Here is a 6,241-nt window from a genome sequence, read left to right as displayed (position 1 = left end):
AGATAAAGATTAAAAACAAATGGAAATTACGTAAATTATTTTACACTTTGATAGACGTTCTCTTATATTCTCCCCCAAAAAATACGAAACAACCCCATATAATATATACGTTATATTAGATGTGTTACAACTGATAACAAATGCGTTTCTTTTTTGAAAAACGACTTGGAAATGACAATCTTATTTTATTAGGTTCTAGACGCATTGTTGTTGTCCTAAAATAAATCGAAGACTCTAGAGCGCAAGGCGTCCTTATTGCTCCGCGGGGGCCGATAAGTCCAAAAATAATAACTTGGTCGCGATCCCTATAGTTTTTCAGCAGTACATACGGTTTGAGAAAATATTGCTTATTGTTTAGTATCATATTAAATAGAGCGGTTTTCAGCATTTATTTATATTCAAACCCCAATGAAATTGAATCGTTGAAATAATTAACACAAAAAATGTTGTATAAAATTTGGTTTTTAATTTGTACACAAATAATTGAAGTTATTCTATACAGTCTATACCTACTTTTAGTAAAAATCAATGTTAATCTGATGGTTTGAATCATATCATAAAGAAATAAAGTACTACTGCATAGTATAATATAGACTTTATATATTATACAAATACTCATTTTTATTCCATCTATGTATTATATAATATATATATATGTTACGACCCAATTTTCGAATATTTTAACGGACTACATGATTTTATTCCTAAATTGATTGTGATCGCATTTAATATGTGCCGACTGAAATTTATACATCTATTTATTTCTTACAATACACAATTTGTATTGTGATATAATATTAGCTGTGTTGGGGAATAACTTAACTCAATATAGTTACAAGTTTGATGTTTCTCTAACGAAATTACGTTTTAAGTAATGTTATAATAAATTATCATCATGAGTAATTTATATGTAATTAAAGTTAATTTTTTGTAATAAAATGTCTATATTAGTTATTAAACTTTAATACCTTTTTTTAATACATATTTAAGAACTAATTGTTTATATAGTTATACATGTATGTAAATATATCATACCTATAAGTACAATTTTTGGACAATAATATTTTTGTAATAGCTATTTTACAAAACATTTTTATTTTGAATAAGTATTAATTTGAAACATTTATTTAAAATAAAGAATTAAATGTGTTAAACAATATTATTGTTCCTTAATAAACATTTTTTATAATTTAATATTTCTTTTTTTGTCATTATTAAATTAATGTATTGACAATAATATTATTGAGCTCAAGTGATATTTTTGAATAATATTAAGTAATATTTAGAACCCTATATTTAACCAAGCCCAGTAGTCCCATTTTCTGTTTACAAATATATCATTACGTATGCAATATTTCCTGCTCACGCTCCAAACTGCCACACGAAATTGCGATTTATTGATACTCTACTTCGAAATAATTTTAAAATAAGTATTTATCAAATATCACGTCGCGTACTTCATATGCGTTTGCCATGAATCGAGTAAAGTTTTTTCTCAATCGCGCACGTAGGCAACGCAAAATAAATAAAAAATATGAAAAACCTTCAATCCACCACCACCTCCCCGCGAAAACGGGTTGCCGTCATCGTGGATGACGAGATTTGTAGATTTCATGCATCCGCCTCTGTCGCTTAGCAAAGGGGTGTGTGGCAAAGAGGCTTGTCTGGATCATCCTTCGACGGAAGTAAAAAAAAACTCGCGTGGTTATGGTACGAATATAAGACGAACTACTCGTGTCGTTATTATATATATATATATATGTATACCACCCAAAAAGTACAACTATGTGCTACAGTACACGTGTTAGTGCAGTATATAAGTTTATAATACATGAAATATATTATACAGAGTGATCCTCCAAACATTTATACCCCTCTTTCTTATTCGTCAACGCAGTTATTCAAAATCTAATTTTTTGAAATTTTAATTTACAAGACAATATTATCAAATTTCTGGGTTTTTTTTTATAATACTTAAGAAGTATCCTGTGGAAGTACAAATATTTATTTTTCAAATGACAACTCCCACCACCTTTAAATAAATAGTTGTTTTGCTAATGTTAACGTACCAAAAATAAAATTCAAACGAATAGTTTTTTAATTATTTAACTTTGTATACTAAAGATAATAGGGCCATGACAATGAGTTTAGAAGATATGGGGACTATAGTAATTTTAAAATTTAAATAATTGCCATTTATCTATCAACATTTATAATTTTTAAAAATGGTCCAAGTGCCTAAGGTATTATACGTATTTTAAGAATTATTTTCCTTGATATAAACAATTTAATAATTAAAAAATTACTGGTTCAAATTTTAATTAGATTTTTAAGTATATTTAAAAATTCCAAAAACTAGAATTTGTATTATTTCCTTATTAAATAGAAAAATGGAGGTGAACATGTTTCGTGAATCATTCTGTATATACAAGCCGGGGTCGCTGTATCTCCCCCTCGTGTTTATATCGTATATGTATACCATATCGACTGTACATGTATATTACTATAGTACCTATATATGTAAATGAAAAAAAAAACAAGAAAACGCGATGGTTCTCCCTGTATATATGTATAATATAATATATATAATATATGTGTTAGTATGTTGTAAGGCGGCTGCCGAAAAGCGCGATAAGTCGTCTCATGTTACGCGACTCACCGCACCACCCCATCATGCCGAAAATCCGTCAATCCTTTGACGTGTTTCTTTCGATGCGATCGTCTTCAGCTCTGACTTTGCATGTCCGTCGGTCGGTCCGGGGGCGCAGGAAGATTTGGTGAATATACTTACGTGTCAAATATTATCGGAGAAACTTCTATCCTATAGCATGTCTCTCACTATGTCTCCCTCCATTATTTAATAATATACAGAGTGATTCACCTGCAAGCAAGGCTCACCCCATTTTTTTTTTCAATAATGTTGTTATTCAAAACCTGATTTCTGAAATTATTATATATATATAATTAAGTATATTTTAAGACCATACAAAGACAACTTTAGAAGGGTCTTTTCGAGATATAAACTTTAATTTTTTAAACGACAACTCCCCTTTTGTGTAATAAATTATTTAGTAGCAAGTTTTTCTGAAAACGTTGACATACTTTTAAAATCAAAATTAGAACGAGTAGATTTTAAGTTATTTAACTTTGTGCACTCAGGATAATAAGTAAACGTTAGTAATTAATATTAATGTATTAACATTTGTAATTACTAATTTGTAAAAATTATCCAAGTTTAATAAATACTAGATTCAATATTACATCTATAATCTATTATATATTTACTTAAAAAATAGGGTTTATCATGCTCTGTATCGCTCTGTATATCATAAATATATATATATATATATATACACAGTAAGACTTATATAGAACGGTACCGAAGGCTCGCGTCATACCTTGTATAGATGTATAAGTAATATTATATAATATGTATATAGTTGTTCGAATGCGTCGGCGGTGGTATGGAAAATATCCCTACGGGACTTGTCAACACCAATACGATTATTAATTATATACATGTATAATAATTATGTCTGAGCACTATCAGTTATATTATTATCGCAGTGTATACAATATTTAGCGGTGGTCTTTAAAAATGTTCTTTTGAGCAGATAGTCGCTTTTTATATACACATTATATCTGGATACAAAATAAATAAAACAAAATTCGACGCTTTACGTTTTTTTATTATTTTATTGGGCAAGTAAGCTATACACGTGGTATTATTTTACTTAGTTTTTGGAGTGCATAACTGTTTTTTTTTTAATTTAAATTCTATAGTATAACCTATAGATTCAGAAACCATCTATTGGTCATGAATTCTAAAACTTGATTTCAGAAAATAATTGCCTTTATAACCTTTGTTTAATTTAATCAAAGATAGGTAATATTATTTATTTTACAGTCAATAAATTTCCAGTTCTAAGTACACTTATAATAAAAATATTAGTGAATATAAGTTATAATTATTTAATAACTAATTACTTTTACAATAGCTTAGTAAATAGTTTAGAAATATACGAAGCAAATAAAATATAAGAAAAAACAATATTGGTATGTTTCAAAAGATAGTCAAGAACTATTGGTAATATACGTATATGAATATATAATGATATTAACAATATGAAATCAAAAATTTGAATATAAAAAAAGAGAGATTACAATAACTTAAAACGTAGATTATTATTTTGTTAAAATCGAGATTATTGGTTATTGCCACGTGATATTAAAATATTAATGAACGATTTAACATGTTAGTTGTCTTTTTAAAACCTCAGTAGTTTCAAGATTTTATTTGCATTGCCGAGTATATAATAATATTTTTCGATCGTTTTCTATAGACTTTTTAGCCGGATAACTTTCACTTTCAATGATGCGTTATAAAATTAATTAAATTAAAACTCGCTAACTTACACTGGAAACGTTATTATACAGTCGACTCGTTTAATATATATCCGGAATCACCAGATAATATTTTTGGAGGACCACTTAGTGAATTCAGATGGAAGTCATCAAAAAATCTAGTAAGCATGTTTATGGTTTATAGAAGAACAGTAAAGGAGAAATCAAAAAGCTTAACTTAAGTTAAAAAAACTTCATATTTTAATTCACCAATATTATTATTATTTAAAAAAATAAATTTCGTGTCTGCAGACCAGATAAAGTTTGTCCATGGTTAGCTATTCAGCGGCCACTGCGTCGTTTTTTGACCCCGGGTTTTCAATATCATATAACATGATTATATATTTCACTTGAAAGTTTCGAAGACTAACCTGCAAAAGTAATAACATCCATTGACTTATTACTGCAGTAAGTGAATAATAAATAGATAGGTACCATATCGTACTACCTCCTATATTATCATATTATAATATAGGAGGTACACTACGCTAATTGTTCTATTAAATTATACATAAAACCCACTATATCGTAACAGGATTACGATCGGTCGTTATTACTTATCCTGTGAACTCTGTCTACAATGCATACACATATACGTATATATAATAACAATAGTATATATATATATATATATGTAGAATACACAATTTAAGGACTACAGGGCTACTTTTGAGTGATGATACCTTACACTATATACAATATACATGTATCTTATTATTATTTCTGAGAATATTGCGAACTCTCTACCGTTGGAGAACGTATTGTCCAACTCAATTGAGTTAGCGCAGCGGTTAAACGCTGCAGGTCATCTAATACAACTACACAAATGACCTGCATTTAAACCTGCAACTATATATAGGAAACAATCGGGTTTCAAAGGCCGGTCATGGTGTACGAAGAAAATAGTAGGTTCTGACTGCAGCGGCCCTCGTCAATAACCAGATCGAATTAAGTGTCATTATCGTCAGTTCGAAAAGACTCTTCTGCGTCACACATTCGTCTGTAGTACATAAAAATTAATATCAGGTATGACTGTATGACGTATATGTATATATAATATACATTGCATAAATCCTACAAAATATCTTTAGTAAAATTACCTAAAAAAAAATATATATATCTCATAATATTGCTTTAATGATGGATACAATGGGGCACTCGTTTGCTTTGAAACAACAAATTTTATAATATTATGATGTAAGTACATTTTATAACTTTCTATAATATATCTATTAATTAGAACTTAAGATTTATAATATTAATTATTAAATGTTAATGATAAATAAATATCAATATCAATAATGCATTAATAAAATTATAATGAATATCGATGAACTTGCATGGAATTTGTATTGAGCTTATTACATACAAATTTGATAATAAGTGGATAGTACAATAATATTATTTATACTCTAAATTCGGGTCCAAGTGATGATAGTAAAACGTGAGATTAAGAACAGTAACACCTATAATATTATGGTTTATAATAGTTTAAAGAGAAGTACATATACGTATAAGTATATATATATATATCGACGATAGTTACTATTATTATATGTAGTTGTTATTAAATATATAATATATTCATTGTATAAGTTGTATTATTTATTAGTATAATATATAGTTTGATGTAATATCATAAAGTCAATACTCTATTACTATATAATATGTAGTTAATATAACTTATATGTAACTGCGTAAGTAAATACCTTTAAATTTGAGGGACTCGAGTCTCGTTTAAAACACTTTTTATAAAGGACGTCATACCCGCATGACGTGTTGTTTGTCTTACGAACGTTAGACATAGCAAATTTGCGTTCAACAGATTCTATTTTAT

This window comes from Rhopalosiphum padi, chromosome 1, assembly GCF_020882245.1.
Source record: "Rhopalosiphum padi isolate XX-2018 chromosome 1, ASM2088224v1, whole genome shotgun sequence".
Lineage (NCBI taxonomy): Eukaryota > Metazoa > Arthropoda > Insecta > Hemiptera > Aphididae > Rhopalosiphum > Rhopalosiphum padi.
This window is presented reverse-complemented; position numbering follows the sequence as displayed.